The sequence below is a fragment of the Schistocerca americana genome, chromosome 6 (assembly GCF_021461395.2).
Source record: "Schistocerca americana isolate TAMUIC-IGC-003095 chromosome 6, iqSchAmer2.1, whole genome shotgun sequence".
In the NCBI taxonomy this organism is placed as follows: domain Eukaryota; kingdom Metazoa; phylum Arthropoda; class Insecta; order Orthoptera; family Acrididae; genus Schistocerca; species Schistocerca americana.
In genome coordinates, this window is record NC_060124.1 from 2,559,928 (window position 1) to 2,586,336 (window position 26,409).

Sequence of the window (26,409 nt, forward strand, 5' to 3'; positions counted from 1 at the left end):
AACTGCATACTTCGCCCCTCACTGAATTTACCCCTCAAATTGCTGTTACTACTGCTCCCTGTGTCGAACAAACCTATTAAATCCACACTTATTGATACACTACAGACGGTAGTTGAAAGTTTCATCACCTCTACTCTAGGAGAATGATCGAATCCCACTTCCTATACTGTAAATCGCAGGAAACGCCCACTGTGGTCCTGTTTACTTGTTTGAAACACTGTTTTCTAACGCGCTTTGTACACTGCCAAACATTTCTTTTTTCTGCCACGACTTCGACCTCTATGTCAGATTCTAAATTGGCATTAAGACACTCTGATCTACGACGCCTCACAGAAAACTAGACATCTCGCTATATAAATCACATTCTTACCGCAAATAGCGTAACACTGAATTATTTTTAACTAAAACACACTTACAACATAAGGAAAGTAGAAGAGTTTGGCAGCATTGTGGGGAGTTTCCGAACTACAGTGCAAAAGTCTTATTGATAATTTTGCACTCATGTACGCGATCGCTGTTTAGCTGCTAGCAACCCCCAGAAGTTGTCTCCCACCCACGAAACTTCTCCCCCAACTCAAACAAGCTGTGTCACTCAATTATTATGTGGTAACATACGTTTCCCCCCTTTTCCGATAATATTCCAAAGTAATTTGACGTCACTCTGACCAGTGGTGTTATTTCTACAGCGTTTTGAAAGTTTAACTTTAATTATAATCACCCTGTACATTGGTTAGAAACTATTAAAGACTGAGGGCTGAAATTCTGTATACCGCTTTAAATATGCTTAACTGAAAAGTAGATTATTCTTACGAATTAAATTTGAAAATTGAAACCTTTTTTAGTGGAAAGTTATGAGTTAATTTCTGATACTTTTGATAACCATTATTTAAAAAAATTTGAATCACAATTTATGACAACAGCAACGTCTTTTTGAAAGTCTGTTTTAAACATAATAGCGTAAGGAACTTTCAGAAAAACATCAAACCTCTACTTTGTTATTATTTAGAGGTATGTGTTCCTGTGACGTACATCAACGATTAACCTACTTTATTTCACTTAAAACACAAAATACAATTCAGAAAAAGTGTGAGACCAAAAGCTGTGGTTTACACATCACGTTGTTCCCAAAAACTCTGCTAAAAGATTACATGGGTTCACAGTCTCATTCTTTGAGCTACACTACTTAGAAAACTGACATATTTTTCAAGATTTCCTTGTGATCCGGAAGCAGTCACCTTAAAATATCAGGGTAAAATAATGTTGTTTCCTCGTGAGATGAAGATGTTACAAGAAATAAATTCGTGGCGTGTCGCCCAAAACCGATTAGGGGTAACGATTCACGAAGAAAAAAATGTTGACTGAATAGGTCAGGAGACGGCTACACGGGTAGCGGGGCCTGTGTGGCGTGGACTGGGCGCAGGGTAGAGGGTCTCGGGGAAGCTCAAAAAGGGCTCGAGTCTCAAACGGTGCGGGACGAACACAGGAAGAAAGTAGATACAATAACCATCGGTATAACAGTTGTAAACTGTCGGAGCTCTGTTGCTAAACAGCCAGAGCTTCAAGCCCTAATTCAAAGCACTGATGCTCAAAACATTATAGGCACTGAAAGCCGAAATAAGTTCAGCCGTAATTTTTGCGAAGAACCTAACGGCATACAGAAAGGATACGTAGGTTAAACACAGTTGGCGTTCGCGTATTTGTTGCTGTTACAATTATTTCATCTTGTACCGAAATTGAAGCAGATAGTTCCTGTCAGTTCGCTACGGTCGCAGGTTCGAATCCTGACTCGGGCATGGATGTGTGTGATGTCCGTAGGTTAGTTAGGTTTAAGTAGTTCTAAGATCTAGGGGACTGATGACCAGATTAGTTAAGTCCCACAGTGCTCAGAGCCATATGTACCATTTTTTGAAGTGATTCAAAAGATGTGCACGATGGAGGCGCGAATTGTCGTCCATGAAGACGAATGCCTCGCCAGTATGCTGCCGATATGGTTGCACTATCAGTCGGAGGATGGTATTCACGTATCGTACAGCAGTCACAGTGCCTTCCATGACTACCAGCGGTGAACGTCCACCCCATATGATGCCACCCCAAAACAGCAGGAAACCTCCATCTTACTGCACTGACTGGACAGTGTGTCTAAGGCGTTCAGCCTGACCTGGTTGCCTCCAAACACATCTCCGACGATTGGTTCAAGGCATATGCGACACTCGTTGGTGCCAATTCTGAGCGGCCCATTCGGCATGTTGTTGGGCCCATCTATACCGCGATGCATGGTGTCGTGGTTGCAAAGATGGACCTCGCCATGGACATCGGAAGTGAAGTTGCACATCATGCAGCGTACTGCGCCCAATTTGAGTCGTAATACGACGTCCTGTGGCTGCACGAAATCCATAGATAACGGTCATCCACAACATTAGTAGCACTTGGGCGGCCTGAGCGACGCACGTCATCGACAGTTCCTGTCTCTCTGTATCTCCGCCATATCCGAATAACATCGCTTTGGTTCACTCCGAGACGCCTGGACACTTCCCTTGTTGAGAGCCCTTCCTGGCACGTAGTGACAATGCGGACGCGATCGAACGGCGGTATTGACCGCCTAGGCATGGTTGAACTACAGACAACACGAGCCGTGTACCTCCTTTCTGATGGAATGACTGGAACTGATAGGCTGTCGAACCCCCTCCGTCTAATAGGCGCCTCATGCGTGGTTGTTTACGTCTTTGGGCGGCTTTAGCTGTGAACAGTCAAACCCTGAACAGTCAAAGGGACTGAGTACCCACAGTCAACATCTGTGTTCGGGAGTTCTGGGAGCCGGAGTGATGCAAAACTTTTTTGATGTGTGTAAATGAACCACACGTTCCTATGATTCCCCCAAGTCGACCATTCGCATTTTCTACCACAATCCTCACATGTTCGTTTCATTTCGAATCGCTTTGCAACGTTATGCCCAGATATTTAAACGACACGACTGTTTCAAGCGGGACACTACTAATGATGTATCGGAACATTACGGGTTTGTTTCTCCTACTCATCCGCATTAACTTACATTCCTCTGTACTTGGAGCTAGCAGCCGTTCATCACTCTAACTAGAAATTTTGTCTACGTCATCTTGTATTCCCCTACAATTGTTCAACCTCGACACCTCACTGCACAGCACAACATCATCAGCAAACAATCGCAGGTTGCTGTCCACCCGGTCCGCCAAATTATTTACGTATATATAATACAACAGCGGTCCTACCACCCTTCCGTGGGGCACTGCTGACGTATACGCGTCTCTGATGAACACCCGCTGTCGAGGACAACAAATGGTTCAAATGGCTCTGAGCACTATGGGACTTAACTTCTGAGGTCATCAGTCCCATGGAACTTAGAACTACTTAAACATAGCTAACCTAAGGACATCACATACATCCATGCCCGAGGCAGGATTCGAACCTGCGACCGTAGCGGTCGCGCGGTTCCAGACTGTAGCGCCTAGAACCGCTCGGCCACTCCGGCCGGCCGAGGACAACGTACTGGTTTTATTAGTAAGAAGTCTTCGAGCCATTCACGTATCTGTGAACGTATTCTATGTACTCGTACCTTCTCTAAGGGCCTGCAGAGGGGCACCGTGTCACAAGCTTTCCGGAAATCTAGAAATAAGGAATCTGTCTGTTGCCCTTCATCCATAGTTCGCGGGATATCATGTGAGAAAACGGCAAGCTGAGTTACGCACGAGCGATGCTTTTTAAAACCCTGCTGATTCCTGGTCATAAGCTCCTTAGTCCCAAGAAAATGTATTATATTCGAACTGAGAATATGTTCAAGGATGTTAGGGATACTGGTCCGTTCTTTCGCTCTTCTGTGCTTTTTTCCAGTCACCTGGAACTTTGTGCTGGGCGTGAGATTCACGATAAAAGCGAGTTAAGTAAGGGACTAATGCCGTAGAGTACTATTTGAAAAACCGAACTGGACATGGTGACTTTCATGTTTTCAAATGTATCAGTTGTTTCTCTACAATGCTTATTGCTATACCGTCCACACGGAAGTCTGTTCGATGGTCAAACGAGGGTATATTTGTACGATTTCTTGATTGCGACATTTAAGACTTCGTCTTTCATTTTGTATCACTACTCACGGCAATTTTTCCTGATCAGCAAACAAATTCAGGACTGTACGGTCTTCTAACGGAAACTTTTTGATCGCCCCTTATTGATGTTACTACACTCATACAAACGAAAGTGTTTACTGACTGTTGCTGCATGTAAAAAAAACATATTGTCCTTCGATAAAACCAGCACGTCAATGGCATAAAACAGTTCCATTATTGTCCGTCTAAACCGCTCAGTTTTTTTTTAAAGTCAGTTTGGATTAGGTATGAACCTTCGTCAGATCTGGAGACAACAGTAAAATAACTAATCAACTAGAAACGAAGTACATAATGTTATCGTAAATATACCATCATCAGACATTGGATAAACTTGATTATATCAGAGCAGCCCGTTCAACTAACAGCAAAATTTATATGTTTCAGCACGGGATGAAATAGTGATTTGGTAGAATCCACGGTACTAAAATAGCCCACAACACTACCGCCAAAATCGGGTGTCACTTATTTGTCACATTTGGATAAGATAGACATCCAAAATTAATTAATAACAACTTTTGTTTATTTAAGATAATGCTACTCAATGGCCCGTGAGTATTCATTGGCACGTGGGAGCCCACCTCCAAACTGCGAGTGTGGGCCAGACCAGTATTTCATAACTTCTAATTGGCAACTCCATTCGTAACGTTGTATTCCTCCGACGTATCGGAGACTACTCGACGCGCCACGGCGGAAGTGTAGCGAACTGTGATATATCATATCAGGTAATACACTGCACCAGAGCTCACGTATCGTGCAGACGTGGAACAGATAGTGGCTCTAAACATTACAATACTTGCGTAGCGTTTATTCCCTGTGCACCTATCATTTGTAGAACTGATGTGCAAGTAGACTATGACTGTCGCTACCACAGAAGAAAAAAAAAACGGAAATTATCCTGACTTACGGAAAATGTGGCAGAAATGTTGAGACCGCTGTTTCCTTGCATACCGAGCGTTTTCCAGAGAAAGCTCGCTCTCGTTCGTTCTTTTACAAGGCTATCAACGGTTTTATGTCTGCTGGCAGCGTACAGACTGGCAAAAGGAAACGAAGCAAAACTGTTACAGGACAAGCTAATGAAATAGTTGAACTAGAGGCAGTGGACCACGGGTAAGCCCCGGTAGTTACACCGCATTTCCGCTGTATCCGTAGGTAGTGTTGTTACAATACTGCTTCATTATGAGAATCACCCAAATCATGTGTCACTGCATCAAGAACCGGTATGTTTGTGAACGGGCACATCAGCGAATGCAAACGACCCCAAGTGCTTGCCGAGGTACTATTCTCTACAAACTGTGGTAGCGTTTACCTGCATGACATGCATTAGTGGAGTGTAGACGGTCTCCGATGGTTGCGTTAAGTTCACCAACGTCCTTGATCGGTTAATGTGTGGTGTGGCATCATGGGGAACAATGCCGTTGGTCCGTATTTTGTCGACGGTACGTTGAATGGACGCAAATATCGAATGTTTTTGGAACAAGAACTACTGCGAGATGTTGCCCTGGATGTTTGACAACGTATGTAGTTTCGGCATGACAGTTGCCCAGCGCACTGCGCAGTTGATGCACGGGAGGTGTTAGACAGTGTTTACACTGGTCGCTGGATTAGCAGAGGTTATCTGTTCACTGACCAGATAGATCGTCTGGTTTGAGGTCGCGTATATTTAAAAGATAAGGTATACCAGCAAGTGCCAACAGGCCGTGAACATATGGTCAACTGCATCAACAAGGTCTGTGCTGACATTCCCGCAGCCATGCTTCTGTCCTGTGTACGGTCATTTGAATAGCGGATCACTAAATGTATATTGGCGGTGTAGTATTACTTTTTTAATTGGTAGTATTTATTTTGCTTTTAAAATTACTTCCGACATTTACGGAGTCAGAGACTCCATATTACATCCTGTCTAATAGTTTCATCTGTGTGTACTTATCGATGTATCTGCTGACGTACAACCTCTGATTAATTTCGTTAGTCATTTTTATGTCTAATTCTTTTGTCTAGCGTCCGCTGGATTTTGTTCTGCTCTCTTCCCGCTCTGATTACGCACGGACGCATTGTCATGACTCTCTGTATGAACCTATGTTAAAACGTACCTTAATTGCTTATAATATAGCCAAAGTTAACTTAACTATGATTTTCATTTCTAAATTTCAACCCTCCGTGTCACGTTGTTACTAATATTTTATGATTTATGTTCTTCAGACGATCACTTCTGGAAAAGAGGCGCCGACGACCCATTGTAGTGGACGTATATGGCCGAACACTTCTCGTGTTCAGTCATTAATTTCAAACCGCGTATATCGCTCCACGTCCCTGAGATCGGTGCGCCGATCATTTCATTTGCATCCTGCCGCAGTTTTCACGCGAGTGGCGCAAAGAATGATTCGGCCCTCCGTCCACTAACAGTGACGTCGTTGTGCGACCTACTCCAGTCGGACACAGGCCCCCTTTCGCTCAAATTATTGGTGGTGGTCCATGTTTTATTTTTTGATTTATACCAGCCGCTTCACGCCGAACTCGGCACGGAGCGTTGCAGTTTCATCCCTCTGCGCCGCCCGTATTGCGGGCGACAAGACGCGCGCGACCGCCATCTAATTGAACTTTGCTCCTTCTTTATTAATTTGGAATGCTAATTCACATTTTTGATTCCCCTTCAAGGCTGGGAAACGTGTCAGCGGTAATGTGTTTGAACACTTACTCTAATTGGAAAAGTAGAGAAGCGTTCGCCTCCAGCCACTGCTACAGTGGCGCGTCGAATAGTCGCCTGTTAGAATGGGGTTTGGAACTATAAGTTATGAAATACCGGCCTGTCTTACCGTCGCAGCATGGAGACGGGCTCCTATGTGCCACTGGATACTAAAGGGCCACTGAGTAGCATGTCGTAAATTACGTTTGCGTATCGATTTTTATTCCTCCTGTTACAGGATCATCTGTGGCGAAACGAAGAATATGCTTCAGGTAGCACGGATGTAGTTTTTGCCGTAGAATCGTAACCAGTAATAAAAAAATGTGGGTTCCCATTAAAGTTGCTTGTCAACACCCCATGCACGCCGTGGGGCTGTGTGTCGAGTATGCTATGCTGGATGTCCCGTTCCGAGACAAAAAATTGGAAATAAACCTTTTTTTGATCCGATGTGTAGTTCTAGAGATATTTCAATGTCTTCATTTAAAACGCACACCTTGTATGTGGGTCCATAGTTTTCAAACATTTGTGGGTCGCCAACTGGAACTATAGTGCGAAATACTTACGTCTACATACTATCACTTACCGAAAGAGAATTTATGTACCTGAAACTGCTACGGATATTTCAGATCATCTGCCTAATAACGTAGCATTTACTCCCTCACACGCATTTTTTGTTTAAAAGGCGCTGCTATCAAGAGCATATTGTATGTAAACATAATCTGATTTTCTTTCCAAATAACTGGAACCAATCATTAACTTAGGTCTGGTGGCACATTAGACATATAAAGTATGTTGGTTTACCAGTAACGTGATGGAGTAAAGTGGCATCGCTGTGAGACTTTGTTTAGAACAACGGGTTTATTCATATTACAGGAGGTAATCGGACTTCTCAAGGAATTCTATGGTCAGTATGTAATATGTATCATCTCCAATACAGAGGAGCACTCCGGCGAAACTGCTGCATGGTTGCTGACGCCGGACCCTTTGCGATCTCTTAAAGCCGTCCTCTCACGAGGCGTGAGAGCACAAGTGAACGAGAAGCTGGTGACGTCACAGCGTGAAATGGAGAACCTGGCGAGTCAGACTTTTGCCTCGTGGAAAGGAACAAGAAGCGACGTTGTTTTTACCTCACAAGTACAACTGAGAAACCGCCATGTTCTACTGGTGGGTTTTCTTTATCACAGAGAAGGTAGTACGAACATAAGCTGCTTCAACGCATCAGCAAACGCAGGATCTCTCGAAAACGCTTCTTTTTAGCTACGATTCTTTAAAATAAATGACAGGAAGCTAGACATCAGTAGACGAACCCTCCTTGAATTTGATGTTTTTCGTGTTATAACTTGTGAGCAGTGAAAGTATATCGTTTCAAAGCTCGGCACTGTGATGATCTATCGAAAGCACGTCGTTTTGATACAATTTCTCATAATAAAATATACAATAATGACAGTTGCAGATACAGTTCTCAGACAGTGTATACCACACACCAAGGCCTTACTGCAATGTTGAAGCCGTAGCTCGGCTGATAGCTTCGTGGGGTGAACAGCGCATTATATCAAGTTCGCATCACTCTCCTTCCAAATCTTTTCTTGATCTTCTGGTTTCTAAAAGATTCTGTGTATTTCTCACTAATTTGATAGGAGTATTACCTGCAGTAGTCAGTGCCATTTATTATAAACTAGCTCGTTTATCCGGCTTCACTCAGGGGGTTGATATGAGATTGTTTGGTAGTTGGAATAAAAGTATAAATTTTACATACTTGCATATACATACATACATTAATAATTGCTCCATAGATCATGAATACTACATTTCGTAATGATGTGAAACATGTTATTCTATCACTTTAATATAAGTTTTTTTCTCAAAGTAATAATACATTTTTTTTACTGATACTCGTAATTCATATCTAAAAATTCTAATATTGAGTAGAAGGAGTTGTCATTCAGAAATTCTTTTAATTTATTTTTAAATGATGGTTGGCTATCTGTCGGGCCCTTAATGCTATTCGGCAAATGACCAAAGATTTTTGCGACAATATAATTCACTCTTTTCTGAGATTTAACCCAGACTAGTGAGTACATCCATTCTTGAAACGTTGTAGCTATTCACTTCGCTGTTATTTTTGAATTGCGATGGATTATTAAAAGCAAATTTCATAAGTGAATAGATGTATTGCGAAGGTACTGTGGATATCAAGAGTTCCCTAAATAAATCTCTGCAAGGTGATCTTATGTGGACTCCCGCTGTTATTCTGATTACACACTTTTGTGCAGTGAATACTTTTTCTCTTAACCTTGAATTACCCCAGAATACGATGCCATATGAAACGAGTGAATGAAAATAGGTACAGTAGGCTAATATACGAGTGAATTTATCAACAAAATTTGCAATAGCCCTAACAGCATAAAGTATATCAGGTAAAATATTTTTGTTGAAAACATATTCTAACTATTTAAAATATTTGTTTTTGAACAACATTTTTCATTTTGTTATTCTGGGCAATTTTTTCGAATATCCTACTCGTGATCAAAATACGTATAGTTGAGAGAAGCAGGGGTCTATGCGGTTGACACCGCAATATTTTAAAGTTTGTCCTAGCGCCTTTTTAACTGCAAAACTGTAGGCTAATTTGATTGGAAATGGCAGTCTTTTAAATTGAAATGGCAGTTCAGTAGAGATCAATGGTATTCTGGGAATAAGTAGTGTGTATCCTTTGTACTTTTTGGTCAAGTGTTCGGCTTCGGTGATGTTATTCGATAACTATTTGACAATCATTATCTTCCATTACATGGTTTTGATGAGTTTAGATTTCTGAGTAGAATGTTCGGAGATCCAATTTTCAGTCGAAAGCAGTGTAATGGCATTCCTGGTACATGCTAAGAGTTAATTTAGTAAGAAAGTTCGCACTTTCTTCAACGTTTACCATCGTTTCAGTCGATTTGTATTATGTTGTCTCTTCACCAGGAATTTTCTTTTGAATATTAAAGTTGATATCGTCGATAGTATCATTTATAGTTGCCAAAATTGCCCTTTCAAATAGCCAGTCCGGATTGGTATAGCTGTGAATAATGTTTCGATAAATTTAGTCGACGAGTTCGTTTTCAGCAGTGGCTATGTTGCAGAAATCACTGTTGAGTTTAATGAGGCCTGTCGTCTGGTCGGTAGGATATGTGCCATCACCTGTCTGTGAAAGCTGTTGAGCAAAATGTGCTATTGTTTCGTCTTTCGATAGTTCAACTCTCGTATTTTGGGTTAGTCGCAGTATTTGTGTGTATCACCTGAGATCTAATTTTTAAGTATGCATTATTCTCGTCTCCTGGTGTTGACGTGGGGATAAATGGAAATGTTTGTCGAAAATCTCCTGGGAGTATAAGTAGAGCTCCTCCCATCAATCCAGAGTCTCGTCGCAAGTCTTGTAATGTGGCCATTGTGCATGCGATGTACCATTGCCATATGTCATTTACCAACTATTTCCGCTAGCAACAGATTTATCAGAAACGTCTTCCTGGATTTCGCCTGGTGTGTCCAAGCAAATAATTCCGCTAGTGCTATTGTCGATGCGGTCCATGATAAGGTTGTAAATTTCTTTTGATTGTCATTGAGGAATTGTTTGTTGTGAGCAACTTATTGGAGGAGTTCGTTGATGTTATAGCTTTCCTCCTTTGTTATTTGAAAGTTTAGCACAATAATAGCATCTTCTCCTGGTGCTTGGATCACAAGTTGTAGGAGGGTCTGGTTGTTCATTGCTGAACATTTATCTTCTAGGCGAATGAGTGTTTCATTTAAGATTTCGTCGTAGAATTTGATGATCAGTTCAGGATGAGCTTGTTGGATTTGATATGTTACAGTCAAAACCCGTTTTTAGTTAGAACGCGTTCTTATTAGTTAAAACTAGTTTATACTGAGACGTTTAAACGCATTTTGCCTAGTTAAAACAAGTTTTAACTGAGTTACGCTTTTTACCAGTCTAGTTGTAACTAAGACTATCAGTATCAACTAGTTTCAACTAGTAAGAACGCGTTGTAACTAAACTATACAGAACTAGTTTTCACTAAATTTATTTAGGGGCAAATATTAAAATTAAGAGTAACTACGTGTTGATTGAAATAAAAAACAGCATTTTTGTTTTGTGCAGTGCAATATTGATTGAGAATATTGATCGTACATCTAAGTCATTAATATTAACTACAGCAATACAAAAATAACCATACACTGAAGAAACATTATAAGGAACATTGCAGAGCCATATTAACGGTATTAGTTACGAAAGTGCAAGCAAAATAATCTTACAGTAAAAGTATATTAATTACTCATACATTTGACAAAAGTTGCTACCGTCTTAATAAAAGAGAAATGTACAAAAAAATTAACAATTAAAGTTTGATTTTTGTTATTGAAAGCCAAACTATCACGACATATTGAGTTACAAAGGTTTCCTTTTTTCCTACAAAAGCACCATTTTGAAGTACATGCCTTCTCACACACACAGTGAACAAATCCTTGTCCTGATCATAAGGCTGCCATCTTGGTAGAAGTTCTTATGATACCTTTCTCTCTGGTATGTCTTCCAGCAGCAGCAATGTCCCTTTGGACACGTTAGATTCGGATCTGGAAAAATAACTTTTAATTAGCTTGTTTGAAAGGCGATTAGCTATTTAATACATGTTATAAAATATATTACAATGTAAGTATTAAAACTTAAAATATTAATTAATTACTTGAATAGCTAGCAACATTTTCAGAACATTAAATCAATGAAGTAATGAATATGTTTGACATATGTGCTTAATTATTGAAATCAATTCAGAAACGCATGCCTGCTATACAACTTGTTGAGTATCCCATATTTCGTATCAATCTTGTGCAAGCCCTGTTCATCTTTCCGAAGAACAACTCCAATAATAATGGGGAGATCTGCTTTTGCTCTGTCGATAACAGGAATCGGTATAATTATATTGTCACTGATTTCTACAGTGGCGTGTATTGAATGTGAAGACATCTTCATTCTTTTCGCCTGTTTCGTCAGGTTTTCATGAGCGTTTTCTCTAGCTGTTCGTATTTGAGATTGTTGTTTCGTAATAGCTTGAGCTTCTGGATCTTCGTGACAAGCTGGAGTTATTTGAGGCTCTGCACTCATACTAGCTACGGCTTCTGGACCCTCTTGATTGGCTGCTGCTGTTGTTGGAGACTGTATACTTGTACTGGGCAAAGCTTCTGCATCTTCTTGTCTGGCTGCAGCTGTAATCTGTCCATTGCTACAAGCCATAACCGCTATCTCCTCTGAGTCGTGTGATAGTTCCAGTACATCAGGTGTTTCATTTACTGCGTCTACCACATTAATTTTATTTAAAGCATCTTTAAGATCATCTTCGTCTTGTATCTCCTTAATAATATCTAGAGGCAAACTCGAAGTCAGAAGCCCTACTCGTGGTTCTGTGCCAAACCTTTGTAAGGTGTTTGCTTGGTACCAAAATGATATGCCCGATTTTTCATAAACTGTTCAATGCGAAGGCCGTTTGACCAGTTGGTGGCAATGTTGTCTTGCATCCATGAAGCCAATATTTTTTCATCGTCTTGGTTGGCGCGTTCAACAGAACCTTGGCTTTGGCTGTGCCTCGGTTTTCCGTGAACCAGTTTACACTCAGGCTAAAATACAGCCAGCTCTTTTATGACATAATTAACAAATTCTCTGCCGTTGTCAGAGTGTAAAGTACAAGGAGCACCAAATGTCAAAAATGTATCTGCTAAATGATGTGCCACTTCCTCTGCTCTCTTGCTTTGCAGAGCACGTAACAAAACAAATTTTATCAAGTGGTCCTAATACACCATTATATACTTAAGTCCACGACCTTCTTGAGTTTGCATGTCGATCAGATCAACTTGGCAACGACTGTTCATTTGTGAATGAAGTATAGGTTTCGAAACATGCCCCCTTTTCTTAACGCTCCTTTTGCGGTGACATGTTTCACACATAGACAGATAAATGTTTATCATCTCCACTGTTATGTTTGCATATTTTCTTGAAGATTCAACCTCTTATCTGTCTCGACCTTCATGACCAACGGCCTGATGAGTTGCTTCAATAATTTCGAAAATTTCTTTGACACATAACTAGCATTTCACAGGCTATTTTCTTGTCACTGACTTCTTGGTCCCGCAAATATTAATAACCTTGAATCGATTTAATCTTCTGCACTGCTTCTGTGTCTTTTTCTCAGCTTATTGTGCTTCTTCAATTTCGTCCACTAATTTATCGTAAGATCTTTTGTCATAACATTGTAGTGGGTTTCTCTTTTGCCCTATTCTTCAATCTGTAACATCCTTCTCACAAATCCTTCTTTCCATCACCTGTCTTGATTTAGATCTGCCATGATAAATACGTAAAAGCTGATCTGCACGTGCTCAACCCCTCGACCGTGTTGTTTGCTGTGGCGAAAAGCGCCCAGTGGCGGGCAATTGTCGGCCGCTGTAGCGCTGCTCGGGCGGGGAGTTTTCGCGCCTACAACTATTCCCGCACGTGTTGTAATTCTTTCCGTGCCTCTAGCGCTTATTGTAGCGGCGCGTATGTGACACGCTTATGTGCGATTGTTGTGGGGGCAAATGATTATCTAACAACTGAATACTAACAATTCAAAGGTTTTCACAGTAGTAACGCTATTGCAGAATTAAAAAATTATTGAAACTTCCTGGCAGATTAAAACTGTGTGTCGGACCGAGACTCGAACTAGGGTCCTTTGCCTTTCGCGGGCAAGTGCTCTACCAACTGAGAGCTACCCAAGCACGACTCACGCCCCGTCCTCACAGCCTTACTTCCGCCAGTACCTCGTCTCCTACCTTTACAGAAGCTCTTCTGCGAACCAAAAAAAATTATTTATTATTAATTTCTATGTAATGATGCATTGAGGAAGGGTTTTACTGGTAGATCTAAAGGAAACACAGTTTGTTGAAGAATATTTATTAGAAATGACTCTTTGTATGGTATAGCTCAAAGCATGGTATTGCACACAATCCAACATCGCACTCTTCATAATACACACGGTTTCTCTTCTTATGTTTTTCCCGTTGTCATCCAGCTTGCAGCAACACTCGCCATTTTCTTGCTCTCACTATCTGGAATGCATTTGGATGTATGATCAATGTTCCAATAAATATTGCATTGCACATTACAAAAATGCTGTTTTTTATTTCAATCAACACGTAGTTGCTCTTAATTTTAATATTTGCCCCTAAATAAATTTAATCAATATTAATTCTGTCGAGTTTAGTTAGAATGCGTTCTTACTAGTTAAAACTAGCTGATACTGATAGCCTTAGTTACAACTAGAATTTACTGCTGATCATGAGCGAAAGTTAGTTAAAACTAGTTTTAACTAGTCAAAACGCGTTTTCACGAAGTGGCACAGTAAAAACTAGTTTTAACTAGTAAGAACGCGTTCCAACTAAAAACGGGTTTTCACTGTAACAGACACATTATGTCATCAGTCAAACTCTCTTTGCAAGAGTCCCACAGCAGCTTTGGATTCAATGGGTTACTGGTTGTTGGAAATATGGCGAATACGTCTGTCTTTTGTTTAGCTGAGGCTGTGATTCAGGCATCTTGTAGTGTTAATTCCCAGTTGTTGTTGTTTGCCAGTAGTCATAAGCCTTGGCATGCTTCTCTGTATGTCTGGCAGGGATAGCAGTCAACGGTCTTGAGATCTCTGAAACTTTCTGGTTCTCGTATTTCGTGTAGCAACGTTAGGAGTTAGAAACATTTGGCATTGTTCGGATCTACGCTGTATACTCGGCCTAGTGGGCCAATTTTCATGATTCCTCATTCTTTGTTTTCATCGGTGAAACATTTTTCTTTTTGTGTTCCACGTATAATAGGCAATGTTTTCGAAAATGAATCCCTTTGACACAGTTGGTAACAAGCTGTATATGTTGTGTCCGGAGGTGGTTCGTTTGCAATTTTTCTGGCGTGGCTTTTGTGAAGTAAACTCCCTGTCCGTTCTCCAAATATACTGCTAAATGTCACACAGCTGGTTCGAGTTCGAGTATAGGAGAGCCGAAAATCTGCGACGCTGATTTGTTATTGTTGATGTGTCTTTCCATTTGCTACATGAGGGGCCCATCATTTTGTTGTTCGTTGTGCATGGCCATTTGAAATACTGCCATGCCATTTCCTTTGCTCACATATTTACAGGCACATTTCGTGGATTTCACTGAATTGCAGTCTTCTACCTTTATATTTGCTTGGAACATTTTGAAAATTAGTGTGTTATATGGTACTACCCATTGATTATTTCCAGGCCTCCTATTCGTATTTTAGCTGTGAATCCACCGATTTTAGGTAATCGTCCTCTGTATTAGGGATAACCATCAAGTCCGGTTTGTGTGTCATCCAGGTATGGTTTTAGGTATTTTTTGTACATCTTCCATTCCTTATACATTTTGAATGGTAATGGACATCATGGTCCGTGAACCATGTTTGTCACTACTATGTCGTAAAGTTCCAGATCTCCTTGTTGATTGGGAAACTCAGCTTCAATCATTTTGTTGATATCCTGTGATGCATTCGGTCGTGTGGCCATATGAGATTTTGTGAGTGAGGCATTCGATTGTGTATATCCAGCATCTAATGTTTCCAAAGATGTGGTATTTTTTCATGACTTCAATAAATATCATTTGCTGTCGTCGGAAAACTCGGGCCATTACATCGTATCGATGGATGGGGGGCTTGTCGGTATCTCAGTTGTTCTTTGATTTCTGGGTACGGCGAGCTGCATGTGAATGTTGTGAAGAGGTCAGGTCGTCCGTATTCCCTTGTGTAGGTCACGGCGTCTTGGAGTGTATTCGTGCATGCGCCGCGAACTTCCTATGTATGATGGGGGTAAGATCACCACTGTTCCAATGTCGGCAGTTTTTCTGTCATTTTTGCATACATATCTACCAAGAACTGTTGGGATAAATGGTTACTGTTGAGAATGTGATTGTATGTTTCATTGTCTCTGATCACTGAGCGATAAGCATAGAACTCTTTGAAAATGACTTTTTTGCTTGTTTCTACGCCTGTTTCAGGTTCGATTTGTTTTAGATTAAAATGATATCCGTCCTCTCTGCGCAGAAATATTACTGGATGTTGGGGGGCATCGTATGAACGGTGTGTGTTTGCAATGCGTTGCAGTCCTTATGTTCTTTGTTCTACAATTATTTCTCGGCTTGTGTTTACACTGTCCACATTTTCGATGGCTACTCCGTCTATCTGAGGTGCATTAAATCGACTTTCGCTTACTCCATGTGGTCTTTTGTCAGCTCGAATTATAACATTATAGTCATCACAAATCATTCGACCTAGTGGTATTTTGAATACGTCAGTGAGTGTATTCGTGTAAGGTCCTCTGTACATCTCGGACTACTTCTCGTCTCAACCGACTGATATCTGAGCATTGTTGATAAGTTTCTGTTTCTGCACTTCCATGAAATCTACTTGCAGAATTTTTTGGTCTTCGTTGGGTATTGGTAGCTATGATCCCATGTTGTGATAGATTTGTCCTTGGATGGAAAAAACATAATCGATTTCGTCTCTGTTGGTGTGATAAAAGTGACACCGAAGGAAGTCATATGGAAGCAGGCGTTGTACACTTTCATATCTTGAAAAGAAAGTGTTTTGATTCTAGAGCTTCTCTGGTCATGAATTGTAAAAATTCCTGCGGAGATGTTTCCAGTGGTAGAAAACGAATTTTTCCATTCATGCACAGAATCCTGGTGTTTCTCTAGTGAGTGATTTCGCGTTATAGAATTGGCAGATGTTGTCTATTTTTTCCGATTAGGACCTGTTTGTGTTTGTTGTTTACTTTCGACTGGCTTTAGTGGAATGCTTCATTTGTTAGGTTGTACTGTTTACTTTTCCTTTCCGCTCTTAGCGTAGGTTAATATTTTCATGGCTCTTGTGAGTCCGAGATCTTTTATTATAAGATTGTGTCCCAATTTTTAATACTTAAAACTGTTAATTTCGTTGTTCTCCGGTTTCTCTACTTCTCACGGTGCCCATTCTCCTTTGTTGGGAACTTTAAAGTGCTTAACGCTTTTCGTCTGTTTCGTTTGTTCGCTGATCTGCTGTGTTTTACGTTCGGGCACTGTCTAACTCATAGTCTAAATAAAATCAACTTCTTACTAACAATACATTTTTCGGACATGTCCGAAAGAACAGACACCATTGATGACCTGCAGTCGTCTAGAATGAAATTAGAATTATATATTAATACCTTCAGCTGCTGACGGGCGTTGATATATATATATCAACGGCGACAGGTGAAAATGTGTGCCCCGACCGGGCCTCGAACCCAGGCTATCCTCTGTGCCCTCGGTGGCTCAGATGGATGGAGCGTCTGTCATGTAAGCAGGAGATCCCAGGTTCGAGGCCCGGTCGGGGCACACATTTTCACCTGTCCCCGTTGATATATATCAACGCCCTTCAGCAGCTGAAGGTATTATTATAATTCTAATTTCGTTTCTTACTAACAAATACACTATGTACGCTTTACAAACATTTCACACTTTATTTTCGATTTTTATTCAGTCACTGTATCACGGTGACTACTCACACTTCACCAGCTGTTTTTAGTGCACTCACTGCACTCCTTTTTTTGTTCCTCCCTTCGTCACTGATAGGAAACTACTATTCGATTCTTGCTTTATATACGCCTACTAATGGGTAGCCCCACCAGTGGCGAATTCCAAAACATACCAAAAAGGTTTCGAATGGTCCACAATGTCCTAAAACATTCCACAAAATTCGAGAGCGTTCTGAAATGTTCCAACATGATCTGGGATGTCCCGGGATGTTGCCGAACATTCTGGAATCTTCCCGAATGTTTCAGACTATTCTCGAACATTCCGAAACGCCCTGGAACATTGTGGATAATTCCGGAATATTCTAGGATGTTATGGAATGCTCTCAAATACTCTTGAATGTTCTGGAATATTCTAGAAATTTCAGGAGGACGTAACTTCCCAGCACTTATATCTTCAAAAACACGCCCTTCAGGTAAAAACGGGAAACTTGTTTATGGTTAGGGGATAGAGGGCTACCACAAAATGTAACTCATTATGTTCGTATCTTGTCGGTAAAAGCCTTTTTCAGCGATGGTGAACAGCTTAAAAAAATCTCTACCTAGAAAACTATGTGATGAAGTATGTTGCTTCGTAGTGACATCGAGACTACGGATATTGTGGATGCACTGACTGATGGTGGTGGTGGTGGTTAGTGTTTAACGTCCCGTCGACAACGAGGTCATTAGAGACGGAGCGCAAGGTCGGGTTAGGGAAGGATTGGGAAGGAAATCGGCCGTGTCCTTTCAAAGGAACCATCCCGGCATTTGCCTGAAACGATTTAGAGAAATCACGGAAAACCTAAATCAGGATGGCCGGAGACGGGATTGAACTGTCGTCCTCCCGAATGCGAGTCCAGTGTGCTAACCACTGCGCCACCTCGCTCGGTGCACTGACTGACATTACACATTATACTTTAACGATATTTGATATAAAACAGAAAATGGGATGAGAATTGAATTGAGTTAAGGAATAGCTTCAACTACTATGTATGTCAGATCATTGTACAGCATTCTTTGTTGTTCAAGCCACTGACGGGTCTAGAACCACCGTATTTTTTCGACAACCATTACAGTGTTAATTCAGCAATTTTACGCACGGCTATTGCCGTAAGGAAACTGTGATTTACGTGCTAGAAGCCGCTGACAGCCGCTGCAGAACGTCATGTTCGGTTAGATGTAGAGGTCGTTCTACAGCGGTCAGCAACCATGACGGACACCATGTCTGGTGTGCTTTGCGATAAGGAACAGGCCCCATGTGAGGACGGAACATCATGTCTGGTGTGCTTTGCGATAAGGAACAGACTCCATGTCAGGACAGAACACCATGTCTGGTGTGCTTTGCGATAAGGAACAGACTCCGTGTGAGGACGGAACACCATGCCTGGTGTGCTTTGCGATAAGGAACTGACTCTGTGTGAGGACGGAACACCATGTCTGGTGTGCTTTGCGATAAGGATCAGACTTCGTGTGAGGACGGAACACCATGTCTGGTGTGCTTTGCGATAAGGAACAGACTCTGTGTGAGGACGGAACACCATGTCTGGTGTGCTTTGCGATAAGGATCAGACTTCGTGTGAGGACGGAACACCATGTCTGGTGTGCTTTGCGATAAGGAACAGACTCCGTGTGAGGACGGAACACCATGTCTGGTCTGCTTTGGTATAAGGATCAGACTCCGTGTGAGGACGAATTTAAGACCTAAAAATCCCCACGGCAGCGTAAGCGTTGTCCCCAATACTCACTGGGCGTGGAGGTTTGGGCTCGCTATAGCGAGACGGACTGCAAGAAGGGTACAAGGTAACACCATATCCACTCGGGGACGACAAATGTATGCACTTAAAACAATGGTGCCATGCTGGAGCGACACGTCAGCTAGCTGCGCCCACGATTAGTGGGTTTCACTTCGAGACCAGCTCACCACACCTGAAGCCGGTTCTGTACAAATTCACAAGCTTAACAGCGTCACATCCCCGTGTTTAGCACCTTGGACACAGTACCCCAAGATACCGTTTCTCAACTACAGTACTACTGATTTCCAGCACATACCACTAGACCGGAACGCCAGGGACGGGCGACTCCAGGACCAGCAACCCGCCTTCGCTTCAAACACAGGACACAGCGACACCAGACGTCGAGATGAACAACGAACGTACGGACAACGAACGTTTAGCTCTCTTGCCCACCCGCAACTCAGCCTGCCGAAAGTGTGATCACTGTGGCGAAGTGGATACTACCTGTCCCAGGCATCGTTAATGGGAAGAGCGTACTATGTCTCTGTTATCCGACCAGGGAGGTCGATACCATGCCATTCGTCGCATTTAAGAGGTCGATGGCGTCAAACTAAAGATCAAGTCCTGCCACCAGTCCACTAGAAAACACTTTGAATCGTGGTCCGCTGTGCTTCCTCTCGCCAACACCTTAATTTCGTGACCTGGGTGTTTACTAGATGTCAACTGGACTATCGACTCTATTGCCAATTATAGATTATTGAGGGATTTTCCGAATTATCACGATTATTCTGGCATTTTGACCTAGCAAGTGATTGATATGTATTCATACATTCAGTATGATAAAGTGCGCGTTGCACCGTAGCGGGTGTAACAACTTCCGCACTAGTTTTCCACGAATTGTGCTTGACCTGTCATTCGAAATGAACAATTGCTGTTTTTTATGACGTGCATTTTGTGATGCATTTAACTTGTTCTCTCGCTCACTCAAACGTAATGTCACAGCGAGCTATTCAGGCCAAAGCATGTGGATGATGCGCGTTTACAGTCATGTGACAGCAACCCATTGGTGCATCGAAATAGCCGTTTACATTATTTTCTGTGCTGGGCTGTTCCCCTGCCCATCAACGAGCGTCAGTTCCATTATATTTTCTGGGAAAGTTTTATCTCACCAAATCTCTGTCTGCCGACACGTGACTGTCACGGTAATTAATTACGAAACTGGCTTTATAAGCACATGAAATGAAAAATATTTAAATAGTTTATATAACAGAAATGTAAGAGCTACAATATGAAAAGCTTATGTAAACTATAAGTGCGGAAAGAGATAGAAAGAATAATATGACTTATTTTGTGCTGTGCTGCAGCAGCGTCAAATGATTATGAAACTAGAAGTCTGGCAAATTTAAAAGTAACGTGCTCAAACTTATCTAAGAAAAATGGGAGTTTCACGGTTATAAAGAAACCTTACATTTTGATACATTAGAAGAGTTGGCATGCTTTAACAATACACGGTTTAATATTTCGACATCGAGATTTAAAATGGATAGTTTTACAAACGAAATGCTAACGATAACTGTTTGAATTTAATAAAGCTCCAAAATATTTGCAGTGAACGATGTGTCCAGGTCAAGTGTGAACGGACAAATGCTAACAACCACAGGGGCCTACAGAAGCCACTAGAGTGTCATGGAAGCACTGCTGGAAAGATAAGGATATGTTTACTCACATGGATGAAGCTGAGGAACTGCCTAGTACCTTGGCGTACATTAAATAAAGATGGCATATACCCCGGTAATCGATGTTTCCTAGTGCTCACTGCTTGTTAAACGCCTTTTCCATGTCTTTATTGAGGTTTGCATTAACTTTCTTTCCTTCGTATTGAACTGATTCTCTTGGGTGGACATGAATGTGAAAATTATAGTATAGTATGAGTAACTTGCGAGTTTTACCAAGGAACAATATATTATGCTACAATGTATGTCTATGCCATGGAATTGAGATTTTGTGTTTGAACTCTGGCCTCTTTTGTCATTACTATTCTTCTTCTTGGATTATGAACTGGACGCGAACCGTAAGGAGCGTTTAACGAAGGTTTATCTTGCTGTAGCAGCGAATGTAAGTTATTAACAAAACTGAAAAGAATTGCTTGTGTCTTAAAAATTGTGTCCGTGTTGAAATCATTTCTAATCCTACACCTTGCTTGTCTAGAGTAGACATCGGTCTTAACAGAAATTCTTCATTGTAAGGCGCCATCTTAAAAAATAATTAAGAACTTTCTTTTAGCTCATCTTAGAGACGTGACGCTGCTCAGAAAACTAAACCTTTCTTTCAGATTCTACGAGCCTGGCGGTCGCTGCAAATAATGTAATAAGATTACCTTTCAGATTTTCTCAAAGTTGCGAGATCAGATTTTCTCAAAGTTGCGAGATAACATCCCAGGCATGAAGGCCTGCTCACAGGATTCTAGTTCTGGTATAGCTATTAACAATGGATTATATTATTCTCCCTGATCTTACTTGTGTGCAATGTTGTGGATATAAACATTTTGATAAGAATTTTAGTGATCTTTTTGTCTCCCTCGTCTTTAACTTCAGTGACCTTATTAATACATGTAATAATTTTTGCACATTCCTTTCCAGATTAACTACTATTTGTTCAAGTTGACTACTACTGAAGTGATAAAAAATGCCACGAGTTTGTGTTAACAGTGCTGGCACATTTTGCTATGTGTGTGGAGAAGTGACATTTGCTTCACAAAAACAGCAAATAACTCCATTTATTAAAAAAGGTTACACTTGTTATTTTGGACGCAAAATAGGTGATCAGGATAAACCCTGGGCTCCACATGTGATCTGCAACACTTTGCCAGCCACCTCAGGCATTAGATGCATCGGAAAGGATGTTCAATGCCATTTGCACATAACGCAAATTTGCATAGCACATAACGCAATCCAAGTAATTATTCACTTAAAATGGGATAGCCGAGGTCGTGCATCTCATTACAGTAAACATGAATGGCCCAACAGAAAATCTCTTCAACCAGGTATGAAGAACATTAAGAGTGAACCTCTAGTAGACATTACAAAGTCTCTGGTTCCGCCCTTGGACATCAAGTTGGGTCTCATGAAAAACTTTGTTAAGGTAATGAACAAAGATGATTACACGCTTAAGTTATTAAGGCAAAAATTCCGTTACTTAAGTGATGCCAAAGTAAAGGAGGGCATCTTTGTAGGCCCAGAGATTGGAGAGCTTATAGGAGACCATACTTTTGATAGACTCATACAAGATGTTTAGAAGCATGCATGGGAATGTTTTAAGACATTATGTTTACTGTTCTTAGGGAGCAAACGAGCAATAAATTACAAGGAGATTATAGATAACATTTTATGAAGAACTTGGTTGCAACATGGCATTGTAAATGCATTTCTTACATAGTCATCTTGACTTCTTCCCCAAAGATTGTGGTGCAGTAAGTGATGAACATGGGGAGCGAATTCATCAAGACATTGCCACATTTGAGAAGAGGTATGCCGGAAAGAGGAGCCCAACTATTTTAGCAGATTACTGCTAGACTGTCATAACGGATGTTCCCAAGTATGTGTATAAACGTCAAGCCAAGCGAAAACGGTCATGTTCTGAAGTTATCTCTGAAAAAAATATGTAATTGTATATACTGTACATTGGACATTTAACATTTGTAATCCTTTATATACATCTGTGACCAGTTAATTTACATATTTTCTTTTGTGCTTTACATAGTTGTGGTACAAGGTAGACATACAAAGTATTTTCATTCATGTAATATTATCTTCATTTTATTCTTAATATTTTACTTTTGTACTTCCACAATCGCACTGAAATTTATGAAGGCATAACACATAACGCAATCCAAGTAATTATTCGCTTAAAATTTATTATGGTGAATCTTGGAATATGAATGCAGATTTAGTTAGTGAGTTATTTATACAAAAATGTAGATTACTTTTTTTATACTGAAATAAACATAACTAACTCAAAATCATACAGTTTACACACTTTCACTTCAAATTTTTCGTTCAGTGTTATTGAAACTAATTCCAGTCAGAATAGTAGATTTTTGTATATGCCACTAGTCTGATATAAGTTGCGTTGTGCTAATGTTGCGTACTAAAAGATGTAGCTGTGAGGATGGCGAATACTATATGTATTTTAGGAGATTGCCGAGTTTATGTAAGACCTTACCGAAGAATTGTAAGCAATACACTACCAAGTAAAAGGGTTCTTATTCCTAGAAATATTTATTTCCAGATATATGTTTATGTGACTTTTTCCTACTTTTAACTAATACTACGCCTTGCAAGAATTACCTTTGTCTTTACTATTCTTATTACCTTCCAGCTGCAGTAGCAATTTGTCACCCAATTATAGGCTGTGAATAATATAATTTGTTCAGGAGTTTATAAAGAGTAATTAGTGATTAAGGAGCAACAGTATTTACATCATGATTTATTGCTTATACGTTTCGACTAATGATTAAAACATTTGTCACATAGGTTTGCGTGCAGCTTTCGCTATGAGTCTAATTTCACATTTACACTCTAACGTGTCTTCATAATTTCCTTGTAGTTTTACATAGTTCACTGTCTCCAAGGACCCACATAACCTGCTTTAAGTTCTGAATGGTTTACTAGTACGTTTGCACATCATTACGTCTTACAGAAACAAGCTATTAATCTTGCAAAGAGTTAGCTGTTTATTTATTATTTGGAAAGGGAAGATATCACTCTACGACATATACAAACATTTCTACACAGATACAGGCAATCTCATGATCGTAATGAATCCATGGCTCAACATACAGGCCTGGAACCCAGTCAGAACCTTCTGCAAACAAATTGCCCATTTGAATTCTCTAAGGGAATATTCAAATGTTACGTGTCGTACTTTTTGCTGCTTTTCTCCGCAGCCACACTCGGAGGATGACTTCCATCCCCATTGGTGCTCCACTGTTCCGTATCTGACCTAGTTATGTCTGATCAGCTTGATTACTCAACAGTATCGTCGCTGCAGATGAAAACCTGCTGGTCGCTCCCAGAGAGTTTAGATTAGTCGATGAAGCTTCACAGAAGTTTGGTGTGCCATTGGTTGCTCCAGGCTCCTTGCACATTGAAATTACTGTCCCACAGGCTGATTGCTGTGAGCTACTGCGGTTCTCTACACGACACTCACTGGGGTTCTGATGATGAAATGTCTGAAAGGATAGGTAATTTTGGATTTTCTCGTTATTCTTGTCCACACGTTCATCAATGACAGATCCAACGGATGGCGGTGGAACACAACTTAGGACTGCTTGCCAGTCTGTGTGTGTTTGTGTGCATCGAATACACAACATGATGAGGCTCATTGTTTATTGAGCTGTTTTTCAATTATTTCAGTGTGATCACTGCCAGGTGAGACAGCAGTGTTCTGCAACTGAGTAAGAAAGAGCTAAATTTGATAATCTGGAGACAGTTATAATGGCACCTCACGCGGGTCCTATTAACTTCGGGGCTATATTGTTCCGAGTTTAGAAGTTAACTCCCACATTCTGGAGATCGATTTATGTCAAAGTCCTTTTTAAGATCACACTTAGGTGTTATGAACTGTTGGAATATCCGAGTACTAAATGATATTTTAGGTATGTTGGTCCCAGGTGGAAAGTCGATAGAATGATCTGCGAGTCAATATTTCGATGTCAAATTCAGGAATTACTTTCATATTCCTAAAGCGAGCACTGATGTGGATTACGACTTCCCTTCATGAATAAGACAGACACGTTTCGCCTCCTCTATTTTGCCACCATTTCCTCCTCGTTGGCCTTCTCTCTTGCAGTACATTGTCGTAATAGCATCAAAGTAATTATATATCAGGAATTTGATAATACTAATTATAATTTCTCCTCTAGTTTATGTTTCATTTAAAGAACACTGTAGCTGCCGTTGTCTTTAATTATAGAAAAGATATCTGTTTAAAGCGTAATTAAAGTTAGAATGAAATCAGTTTGGTGACGTGTCGATTTGCGCTCCAACAAAGCGCCATTCCGTGCAGATATCCACACGTAAGAAAAGTCGAACTTGTGCAGTCTGAATTTACTTCACGAGCTGCGAACTACGTTAGTCCGCGTAATCCAAAATCATCTGCTGCATCACATTTAATGCAAACACAGCCAGCCGTCAGCAAACTTACCTGCTGGCCTACAGCGATTCGGTAACCGGTAACCAGGACACCAGTTAACAAAATTAATCATAATAGACCATTCGCAGTAGTAATCATAACTCATCGCCATTACTTGTTTTTCTTGGCTCCAATCTGATTTTATTATTTAATTCCCGCCGTAGCCACTGAGACTCATCCCGACTTCCGATTAACTAACATTCGGAAGACTGCTACATCAACAATTTTCTCAATTTTTAACTTTCCCCTTCTTCTATCATGGCTGAGTTAAAAGCCTTTTGAGGATTCTGTCGGATTTTTAATTTATTTTTATTTTACATGTCTAGTTCCGCAGGACCAAATTGAGGAGTAAATCTTCTCCAAGTTCATGGAACGTGTCAGTAAATGAAATTAGAGAGAGTTAAGTTTGAGGCATTCTTCCATCGGCTTCAGGTCTGATGTGAGTGTTGCTTCAGCTTTTCTAAGTCTTTGATCCTGAGTGGTCAGAGCAATACCATCGGCGTAAGTAAATTTCCTGGACTTCGTTTCTGGAAGGTCATATGTATACAAATTGAAAGTGAACAGTGATAAAACAGAACATTCTGGGATACCAGCATTTATTTTATGAACAATGATTGTAGATCTCTCTGAGAAAACCTGGAAGTATCTATTGTTCAGAATGTTGCAAGTTAGAATAGTTAGTTCCCGACAAGGAGTGGCAGTATTCAGTTTGAACAGGAATCTGTCACGCCAGGTAGTGTCATACGCTACACTTACATCAAAGACGAACCCCATGTTCATCTTCTATTTCTCAAAGTCATTTCCGATATGTCTGATTATTAATGGAACTTGTTCTTGATGTAATTTTCCTGGTTGGAGCCTTGAGTTTTTTTTATGAATGAGCGTCTCTGGTACACTAAGGAGAAAAATGGGTTGGTAGTTTTCGACTTCGAAGGAATCTTTCTTTGGCTTTAGTACAGGAATGATCTTGAAGAGAAGTGCAGTCGACATTACTTTAATTTGTTTGAAAAGGTGTTCAGCCACTTGGCTGCACGAGGAGAAAGGTGTAATAGGAACTCGGGGTATGTACCAGC